Below are 12359 nucleotides of genomic sequence, written 5' to 3' on the forward strand. Positions count from 1 at the left end.
ATTGAGCCTAAGACACCATTATAAGAGTTATTTCATCAGAGAGAACTAGATGTGTGGTGCATGGACATAAAGATTGAACCTTTACTTGACTTTTGTGTGCTAGAAAGCCAAATCTATATGTTAGAGAAACAGATCTGACCTCAGAAGGTCAAATGAGTGTTGCCATGGAGGAAACGCGCTGAGTCCATTGGAGGACTCAACATGTCGGATCGGGTTGCCCTATGATTCGTGACCAGTGGTAACCCGTCGAGTGAAAGGTTAACTCAACGAGTCGAGTGAGGCTTAGGAGGATTCAGAGGATGCGTGTGACAACCGAATTTTTTTGCCTTGTAAAGTGCAGCCAGTCAACTCAACTGAGTGTCAGTTTGAAGGTTCAAAGCTCAGTACATTCAGGCATTGAGTATAGGATTGGGTCGCATAGACTTCTCGCACTGAAAACAAGCCTTACACTCCAACATGAAGAGTGTACGGCCATACACTTGAGTGTGTGGCCGCACACCCCTCTCTTGGCACCACACTCTCGAGTTACAAACACTATATTAACACCTTAAAAATGCCCAGAACTCATGAACAAAAGGTGTGTGCGGCTACAAACCCATGTGTGGCCGTACAACCCTCAAAACACCCCTAAAGGGCCTTCAAAATGCATTTCTAGCTTCAACACTTGGTGAGCAATTGTCCCACAAGCCTCCCTACCTTTGGAATACACTTTTGTGCACTCATTACCATGAGTGTGAGACCGTACACTCCCTGGCCACACACCCATGGCCGCACACTCCTCAAAGTGGCCGTACACTCCCCTTAGATGAATCACATGTGATTCCAACACTTGGTCAAAGTGTTTCCTAGTCCCTAAGGGTGTTTCCTTGCATATAGTTTCTTCTAAACACTATATTCATGCCAATATATGCCATTATATGTCATTTAGGACTCGTTTCTGTCTCGGGGCTTCATTCATGGAACTTCACATCCTTACGCACATATTTGTTTGAATCACCCACATAAGGTGAGTTCATACCCCTGTAATCAATCTTTTAAACTATTTTAAATGCTTTTAAGGGGAGAGGGGATACAAGTTGAACACAATGATAATTGTGTAAATATTTCTTATAAACATCTTTCAAAAGATTTATTCTGTCTTTTATAAGTAATCCAAACATTTCAAAAACTCTTTTAAAGTTATGCTACTTTATAGATTAACAAAACTCCGTTTTTAAAGTACAAGCATAACTTAGTATTAAAATGAGTCTTTTCAGTGATAGCTCAAGTAAATACACTAGTAAACTATAAGGGGTATAGTTTAGAGGTTCAGTTCATACTAGATACTACAACATACTATAAAGAGAAATAGAGAGGTAGATACAATACATCAGAGAGACATATTGTACACTATACATGATAACAGAAAGAACATAGTAAGTTGTTATAACATGAGAACAACTACAGGATCTAATTATACCAATAATCACTAACTCATTGTTCCAAACAAAAGGTGATAGTAAAATGGGTATACATGATCATATAACTTTAATGGGAATTTATGCGGCCTAGCAATTTGTTTGCGGAAGTCGTGTTTGGTCCCCAAAATCTCTTGTAGGGAGAGCATATAGTGTGGGTACTATCCATCACATTATGACCTAAATAAAACATACATGTTTTAAGGTAATCAGTACTTTAGGATGTCAATTCAAAAGACAACTGGGTACTTACATTTTCCCATTACTTCCATATTGTGACAGTTCCACTTGAAAGTTAATGCAAACTATTTTCGAGTTAAGATAGTTACAAACTAGGGAAAACTTACATTTTACAAACGACAAATAGAACAGTCGAGCCTAGTACATTCAGTAGAAAAGGGGGCCTATAATGTTAACTTTATGATTCCTTAGTGTATACATCAGGGATATATATTAATCGGATCCGAGAGGTAGTAGGATGTGTGCTTTCTGCTTCATTTCCTGTTCCTTGTTTGGTTGTGGGCATAAAGCAGATTCACCTAACCTACTATCTATCCGATCTTAGCTACATCTATGTTCCGTATACACCAAGTAATCATAAGGGGTAACAGGTATGGGCCAAGTCATAGTATACAAATTCAATACACCGTTTTCTAGTACAAAACATACTTTTCAAAAAGAACATTTGGTAGACAAAACTAGAAACTTACCAGGAAAGGGTTTAATCCATGTAATTTAACCAGTATAAACTTAAAGGACCTTAGGCAGTTAACTACATAATACCTTAGTTTATACATCAGGGTTATATATATAATTAATACACGATAGGTAGTTAGATGTGTGCTTTCCACCTTATTTCTTGTTCTTTGTTTGGTTGTAGGCTAAGGGCAGATTCACACAATTAACTATCTGTTCGATATTAGATTATATATAGCTAGTATAAACTAAGTGATTATAGAATGAACCACTATGGTTACCATTTTTACTAAAAGAAATAAGGGTTTTCTTAAAGACTCTTTTCATAAAAAATAAAGGAATTATTACAGTTAACTCCGTGAGTACCAAGTGAATACGCCAGGGTTATATACAACGATGATCTAACAACCAATGGGTTGTGTGCCTTTCGCCTCATTTCTTGTTCGTTGTTTGGTTGTAGGCTTAGGGCAGATACATAAAACTGATTGTTTGTTTACTCTGGCTTTTATATAACTTGTATCCATTTAGTATGCATAGAAAGGATTGTAGAGTCATTTTTACTTATCTTTCATAAAAGCAGGAAATATAGGATTTTCTGGAGGAACATGCATACTTTTTTAAACATAACTTACAACTTACTACAACTTTCTTACAACTTCTTACATCAGTAAAATCTTATGAACTCACCCGCTTAAATGCTGATCTACGCTTTCAAAATAACTTGTATTCTCAGGAGACCAGTAGACATGTATGTGCACTGGGATTCAGAAGATGGAGTAGTATAGCTTCAAGTCTTGTTTTGTTATTTACTTTGTAGTCTATGATATGTGAACCAGCTATTTTGTAAACACTTTCTTTCTAATGAAATGGTTGTTTGTTACTTTTATTAATATGATGCATGTCTTGTGATACTAAACATAACTACCTCCACCCCCGAACGTTTCCGCCGTTCCGGTTTTGGGGTGCGACAGATTCGTACCAGAGCATTGTTTATAGTGAACTAAGTATATCAAACGATAAAAGATATAAAACTATAAATACAATGGGGCTAAAGTGCTCTGGATAATATTATATTTTAAGGATATAACAATACCTTATAAATGTATACATACGTGCTTATACATATATACATACTAGAACAAGTATCACAAGAAGAACATAACAAAAGTATTTAAAGGTTGAACACTGCGGTCAAACCTGGACAGTTATGTAATCACAGCTCGGATCAATATAGCCTGATCAACTATATTCATCTGAGATGTGACCGACATGTGCTTTGGAGTGATGTGGTGTTGCAACAGTCTTAAAACTTACCAAACTCTATTCGAGGGAATTCTAGATCAGAACATAAGGATAAGACACTATGGGAGTATTTTTTTGATGCTATTACACGATAACAAGTTTAAAACATACCAAGTAAATTACATTAAAATACTATAGGAGTATTTTAAGCACTATATAAATAACTTATGTGATAACTTAAAATTCCCTTACGGATAGGTCTATAATCTTGCAATATATACTCCCAAGGTTATATATAATTGAGATTTTATAGACTTAGAATTTGTGATCTACGATTCACCACCTGTTCCTTGTTTGGTTGTGGTTTTGGAGTAGGATCATTTATTCGAAGTTCTATTTAAACTTAAATTATATACAACTTGTATACATTGTGCAATTATACGAGGACTCTGTAAGGATCACCCCATAATGTTTCACTTAATCTCATAGATTCTCTAGTCACTTCCATTCTCGCACGACAAACCCAGATAGATGTAACCACTTCCTCATAGCAGTCAACAGAAGAGTCAAGGGGGAACAAGAGCAAGTTCATGAGAAGCTTTCAAAGAAGGATCAACAGAAGTAACAAAAACGTCTTATGTGTCACACTAATAAATAATAATCTTGTTTAACTTAATGACTTAGTGGAGACATTGCTCACATTATGTGTTAGGATTATTTTCATTCATGCAACTGGTAACAGTTATTTAGGTCACGGATATTCATTCGAGGATAGCCATTTCTAATTCATAAAGTTTGTTTGGTGTAGACTCTTTTATGAATTGTTCCCAGAACCCTATGGAAGTCAAGACCAGATACCCTAAGAACTAGGATAACCTTGTATTTCGGCTTTCGACTTATATCCACTGCTATAGATTTATTCTATCTCATCTTTGTATTCTTTTAGCAAAGATGCCTCCTCGCAAATCAAACAGACGCACTAATCCGATAACTCCAACTCAACCGCCACTACCTCTGCCATAGTTTAATTCTGCTACTCTCCAGGCAGCGATATCCTCTGCAATGGCAACTGCTCTAGCCCACTTCGGCGAAAGTGGTACCTTCGGTTCTGGTAGTGGTACCCGCTTAGCCAACTCTAGAGATTCTCACGGACACCTAAGGGAGTGTTTGTATAAGGACTTCATGAAGTGCAAACCCAAATCCTTTAATGGTTCGAGAAAACAGATTTGGTCTTTGGAGATTCTCACGGACACCCAAGGTAGTGTTTGTATAAGGACTTCATGAAGTGGTACCTTCGGTTCTGGTAGTGGTACCCGCTTAGTCATCGCTCTAATGCGATGGTTCGAGAAAACAGATTTGGTCTTTGGAATCTGTTCGTTCAGAAGGGAGAAAAGTAAAATTTGCTGCCTACACGTACTCAAATAGAGCCCTAACATGGTGTAAAAACCATGTTAAGTCAGTGACCCTATCAGTGGCTAACTCAATAGGTTGGGAGAACCTAAAAGAGTTAATGCAGGAAGAATACTGCCTGTTGGGCAAAGTTCAAAAGCTGGAACAACAACTATGGGAGCTCACGATGGTCGGCTCAGACATAGTGGCCTACATTGACAGGTTTAGCGACCTAGCAACACTATGCCCCGGGATGGTTAACCCAAAGAGCAAGAAGATAGAAAGATACATCTGGCATCTAATTGCCCCGATTCAAGGAGATGTGCTATCTTCTAACCCAACCACATTCCATAGTGCCAAACGTCTGGCTCAGCGACTCATCCACCATGGAGTCTGCCATGGTGTAGAAGTCCTCGTTCCCGAACCATCAAAGGGAGAGGACTATAATTGGGAGTCGGGGAATAAGAGGTAGAAGAATCAAACAACAAAGGAAACCCTGCAAGAGCAACAAACAAGTACTATATACGCCACCAAAACACCTGATACGCCAGCACCTGCCAGTCGATATGTTGGAACCCTTCCGAAGTGTGGGAGGTGCAACTATCACCACACCGGAGTATGCCGGGAAATGAAGTGTCTGAACTACCACAGAAAGGGACACACAGTTCGTTTCTGCAGGGCACCGCCTTAACCGATCTCCCAAGTCCCCGGTGTCGAAGAAAACCAAGCCTGCTATGGCTGTGGTGAGACTGGTCACTACCAGAGGGACTACCCGATAACAAAGAACTCAGGAGCAGATGGATGAATCCTGATGATCACCACAGGAGAATCAACCCCATAGTCGTCAGCAAGCAGCGATACGTTTTCAAAATAGTAATTACTTTAAAATTTTAATTTATATTTATATAAGATTATAAACCTGGGGAAAACACTTAAAAGTAATTATAATAACTCAATAATTTAAATAAGTCATAGTATTCAAGAGAACTAAAAGATCCGTTCAGAAAAGCTATGATGGCTGAGTATGTACATCAGGGTTGTGCATAACTAAGATTTTGCAGACACTAGAGTGAGTGATTCCACCTCATTTCCTGTTCCTTGTTTGGTTCTGGATTTGAGGCAGAGTTACTCAGTCGACTGTCTTATTTATCTTAACTATTCATAACTTGTATATGACAGTCGATCATAGTGGTACCAAGGAGGATCGTTGTATAAAGTATCGACACTAGTTATCAAAGCACTTTCGTAGTATATACTCGCTCATCGCAGTACGATACGTAGAAGTGTTATCAAACAAGAGGAAAACAGAAAACACTAGAACATTCACAAAGAGTACATTTTGGAGCACACTTGGGAGGTACATCGTCGTATAACAAACTTTTCTTTAAAATCGGCCAAAACTTTGTTCAGAAAAGAGTCCGTTACTATCATTCATCATGAGTTGGTGTGGTCCTCACCATAGTAAGTTCATATGTTCCTACCGCCGCGACCGTCAAATTCGCGAAACCTTTGTCACTCGTAACGACAGTCCGACCTAGACCTCAGTTTTGTATTTAGTATTCTAAACCCCAAAGTACTCATGCGAAGGGTACTTTTTCCTCCGAAGCCTTGTCGTCATATGTACAACAGACCTTTCCGAAATACCACTCGTCTAGCAGACCAAGTTCAAGCACAGAGGCTAAAGAGGAATACACCTCACCTATCACTATTCAGTGTATACGCAAGGGTGGTATATGATTATGATTACGCAGATCTAGTATGTATGTTTCCGACCTATCTCATATTCCTTGTTTGGTTGTGCACTTGGGGTAGAGTCTCACATCCGACCGTCTAACAAATCCTAATTATATACGACTTGTATACATGAGGAAATGATAGATGGATCGAGTATGAATCCTATCATGAACAGTAGGAAAAAGTTTCCAGGTCTATGAGTGGGTATTCTGCCAATCAGAGGAGCACAACCCAGTAGTACTGCTAAGAAAGCTAATTTCGAGACGAAATTCCATATAACGGGGGGATGATGTGACAACCTGAAAATTTTTGCCATGTAAAGCCTATCTAGTCAACATAACAAAGTTTCAGACTCGTTTCTGCTATCATTTAGCCTTGTTTAGAGTTCGTTTAAAGGTTCAAAGCTCAGTACATTCAAGAATTGAGTATAGGATCGGGTCGCGTACACTTCTCGCACTCAAAACAAGCCTTACACTCCAACATGAGGATTATATGGTCGTACACTTGAGTTTGCGGCTGCACACCCCTCTCCTGGCAGCACACACTCGAGTATATAGGTGGGACTTAGCTTTCCTTTACCTTTTTTCACCCTCCCAAGATGAAAACTTGACTTCTCTCTCAGCTACCATCCGATTTTCATCCTAGATCATCAAGATTGTAATTGTTCTTCCCTTGATTTGTTGTTAATCCTTTTAACCTAGTAACACCCTCTGATTTCATCCATTGGAAATCATATTTTGGCTAGATCTTCAAATCTCACCAAGAACACCAAGAACACACACTCGTTCTCGGTGATTTTGAGCCTTCTTGAGCCACCAGATCGTAACTACTCTTTCCTCATGCTCACTTCCTTGCTATCAGTGAGAGCTCTTCTACGGAAAGGTTGGCAGAGATATATGTGAGAGAGGTGGTGTCGCGGCATGGAGTGCCAATCTCGATTATGTCAGACCAAGATGTACGTTTTACTTCCAGGTTCCGGAAGAAGTTCGATGAGCAGTTGGGTACGAGATTTCACTTCAATACCGCTTATCACCCACAGACAGACGGACAGAGTGAGAGGACGATTCAGACGCTCAAGGACATGCTTCGAGCATGTGTTATGGACTTCGGTGGAAGTTGGGACACCTTCCTACCTTTGGCTAAGTTTTCTTACAACAACAGCCACCATTCGAGTATTGGTATGCCTCCCTTTGAGCTTTTATATGGGAGGTGGTGTCTGACTCCCATCTGTTGCGAAGAGGTAGGACAGCGAGTGATGGGTAGCACTGAGATAGTGCTTAAGATGATTGAGCAGATACATCAGGTCAGACAGAGGTTATAGACAACCCAGAGCCACCAGAAAGGTTATGCGGATAGGAGGCGATCCGAACTCAAGTTCCAGGTTGGAGAGTTTGTGTTCCTGATGGTATCTCCTTGGAAAGGAGTGATCCGATTCAGGAAGAGGGGCAAATTGGGGCCCCGATACATTGGTCCTTTCAGGGTGGTCTCCATAGTAGGCAACGTAGCATACCGTTTAGAGCTACCCGAGGAATTAGGTTAGATCCATGATACCTTCCACGTCTCCCAATTGAGGAAGCGTATAGCTGATGAGACGGCGGTAGTGCCACTAGGGGATACTCAGGTGGATGCGAGCCTAAATTAGATTGAGAGGCCGATAGCGATCTTGGATCAGAAGATCAAGGTTCTGAGGAACAAAGAGGTGCCCCTGGTTCAGGTCCAATGGCAACATCGGAGAGGGTCCGAGCTAACTTGGGAGCCGAAGACGGATATGCGGGAGCAGCATCCATAGTTGTTTGTAAAGTGAGACTTCGAGGGCGAAGTCTGATTCTAGTGGGGGAGAATTGTAACATCCGGAATTCCAGGTATCACAATTTGAGTATTTATTTTGAGTTAAGATGGGGGACTCGACGAGTTGGTGCCTAAACTCGTCGAGTAGGATCACAACTGATGACTCAAATTAATGAACAGACTCGACAAGTCGGTGAGTCGGCTCGACGAGTCCGTGTTGTGGACAGAAACCCTAAATCTTTGGTCCTGTGCCCTATTTAATGGTACTTCTGGCCTTCATTTGCGGCCACACATACCCTTGAGAGACCCTAATCGAACCAGAGATCATTGAGAAAGAGAGGTAGCTAATTTCATCACTTTAGTGCATACTTGCAAGGAAGATGTAACACCTGGATTTACAGGTATGAGATTTAGTTCCTTTATTTTTAGGTTTTATGGGGGAACTCGGCGACTTGGCATCTAGACTCGCCGAGTATGGTCGCGGATTTGTATGCGAGTTCATAGCTGTGAACTCGCCGAGTCAACGCTGTTTAATGAAACCCTAATTTCTAGGGTTTGAGACCTATTTAAAGTCCCTTATGGTCGTCCATTGCGACTACCACACCCCAGAGAGAGTCCTAGATCGCTTATGAGGTGAAGTGAGGCCATTGTTGATCATTTGTTGGTGAAATTTGAAGGAGAAGGTGTCAAAGGCAATAGAAGGCTGAAGGAAGTGCAAATCTAGTGTCTTTAGAGATCAAAGGCTTCATATTAAGGTATTCCTTCGGACCTTCTCCAATTTTGGGTGTTGATTCATAAAGTTAGGGTTTTTAAACCCCTTTAGAAGAAGAATATGTAGAGTATTTAGTCCCCTCTTGAGTTTGTGCTTTGGATCTGAACTCAAAGAGGTCCAGAGACTTTATCTGTGACAACCCGAAATTTCCATTCTATACAAACTATATCACTTCAACAGAAGTTATAGCAGTCACAGTTAATTTTTAGACTTTTTCGTGTAAGTTTAAGTAATTCAGGGTTTACACTTCAGGAAATATCAGGAGAGTGGGTGCACTAGGGTTTTGTGCAACACTGTTATTCCAACACTCTATTATATTATAGATCATTTTAGGAAAAAAATATTTTCTACCAAAAATATCTCAGGACTATAAATAGAATTCTCAACCAAATTCATTCATTATTCGCATTTCCAACTAGAGAAAAGCCATTTTCTCTCTCACGGATCTTTGGCTTTTTTATCCCAAATCGTGAGTACCTCTTTCTAGTAGTGTTAGAAAGCTTAATATGTGTTTATAACATGATGTAGAAGGCTAAATCACTAGATTTAGGAGTTTACTCCCCACGGTGTTCTTGGGTGGTAAACTCATGAAACAAAGCCTAGACCGACCCTTGTGTTATGCTACTGCCTTAGACTAATTTATATGTGTATTAGGGACAAGAAAACAACCAAGAAACACAAACACATGAGAGTTCACGGCCCAAGAGGATTTTGGACCGTGAACTCCAATAAAAAGTATCAAAGGGTGCTTTTAAGGCACCTAAAACCCTAGACATTTACATGGAGTTGTTCCCACTTAATTGAAGGACTAAAACACATCAACATCACCCCTTTAAGTGAGTTCACGGCCCTAATAAGGTTCTTGGGCCGTGAACATCAAACAAAGGCACCAAAGTGTGCCTAAGGCCTTGATATGCTTGGAATAAAAGTCTAGAACCTATACCACTTGTGCAAGAGACTTGAAAGCATAAAAAACACCCATCCTTAAGAGTTTACGACCGCAAACTCTAAGGGAAATGGCCTTAGGGCTGTAAACTCCTAAATGGAGTGTTTCTATGCCTTAAACCCTTCCAAGGACTTAACCACCAAGTTGGAATAATTCTAGGGATTATTTAACACCTTAAAACAACCAAAGACATTGATTCTTGGAGTTTACGGCCGTAAACTCAAGAGTTTACAACCGTAAACTCCATGTGTGATGGTATATGGAGAGTAAACTCATATATGGGGTCCTTTGGAACCCTAAACCTAAGTACCTTGTCCCACAATAGCTTAGATGCAATCCTTAGGGCTTAAAACACTTGCATAAAGTGTTTATTTTATTCTAGGATGTCTTAACTTTATAAATTAGTAATTTAAGACTAATTGAGTGCATATATGTGTGATTATATGTTCATTAAGATCGTAGTGTGTGTACTAGTCCTCACTTGACACCTAGCAATCCTACACTGTCCAGTTCATCCGAACCATCTACAGGTGAGTTCATACCCCTAATCAATGTTTTAAATGATTTTAAATACTTTAATGGGGTGGAATACAAGTAGAAAACAACATGTTATTAAATCCTCTATATGTATTTTATAACTGTGTTTTCATTCAACAGATTTCACATACTACAAAATGTGATGCATGAAATGGTTTTCTATCTTTAAAATACTTTGTTATCAAATGTATTACTTTTGAAATGATTATCAAAATGACATCAGGTCACTTTTATATTTGTTGAAAACCCTTAAATGTCTTACAAAACCATTTTACATTCATGAACTAAACTATGCATATACACTTATAATCTTATATATGTATTGTTTTTATAGTTTACATCTTTCATTTAGTTTCCCACACCCTTGAGTAGTAAGAGTGTATAAACCTACTTGAACAACCAATTACCTTTCAGTAAATTATCATAGGGATAATTTGGAGAAATCAAACATTATTCCTATTACAAGGAATCACACAAGAGTCAGTTCATTCATGAGTCTACACCATTACATTACCTGATACATGAGTACATATACATATGCTTACCTGATACATGAATATGTCTACATATACTTACCTGATACATGAACACACTTACATGAATACCATACATGAACACTATTACGTAGGTGCATTATCCTGTATTCACTTACCTGGATACTTGTATCTCAATTTGTGAGGATGATTTATTAGTATTTTCGGTATAAATTATCTTTCTTATCCCGGTTCAATGGGATATCTCGGCGGGACTAACCATTCCGAATCCAATCTGATTAACACCAGTGGTAGATGACCATCTATGGAGGTCTAAGGTTATCACTTATATTAGGAAGATTTATTCATACCTTCTATGTAAATTTTCCTGCCTATCCCTGTTCAACGGGATGTCTAGACGGGACTAACCATTCTGGAACCCAGCTGTTAGCAACACTGGGTGATGAACATCTATGGATGTGTAAGGTTATCTCTTATAATAGATAGATTGATATCAGAACTAACCATTCCTCCATCCTTTTGTTGCAACAGAGGATGAGATGAAAATCTTCGGATGATCATTAGGTTACCACTTGTATTAGGAGTCGGCTACGGGACTAACCCTTCCTCCAACCTGCTGCTACTACAGAGGACAATTGGACCATCTTCGGAGGTTCATTAGGTTATTCATATCGCTTATTGCGATGGCATGTTAGTCCTGGTATCCAGGGATAACACTTACATGGTTATATTTTCCTAATTACTTTATTTTGTGATAAATTCACATAAACGATGAGTTTAGACTAATTACTGTTAGTAGTAGTCAAAAAGAAGGAAAAACTATTATTTTACTTACAAAACATTCGGGTCTTGGTAGAAGACTACATTGTCATAACTAAACATTCGGGTCTTGGTAGAAGACTACGTTGTCATAACAAAACATTCGGGTCTTGGTAGAAGACTACATCTCAAACTGATAGAAAATAAGGGATTTTCTAATGCTTTTCATGCTTACATCAACATTTTCATTTCAAGGTTTACATGACTTTTAAAACAGCTTTTAGTAAGCAAGAAAATGACACTTAAATACTTATGAATTCACCAGCTTTAAAGCTGATACTCTCTTTCAAAATAACTTGTATTCTCTGGTCATCAGTAGACAGGTACGGTTGCCAGGTTTTAAGAAGACGGAGCAGACAAGTCTCGTCTTTTATTTTGATTGTATATTTTTGGTGTCTTATTACAGTGAAAGAACACACATGTATTAAAACTTTACTTATATTGCAATGGATGATGTTGTTGCTTGTTTACATTTTACATTATTG

Source organism: Lactuca serriola, chromosome 4, assembly GCF_051521515.1.
Source record: "Lactuca serriola cultivar US96UC23 chromosome 4, Lser_US96UC23_V15, whole genome shotgun sequence".
NCBI classification, from domain to species: domain Eukaryota; kingdom Viridiplantae; phylum Streptophyta; class Magnoliopsida; order Asterales; family Asteraceae; genus Lactuca; species Lactuca serriola.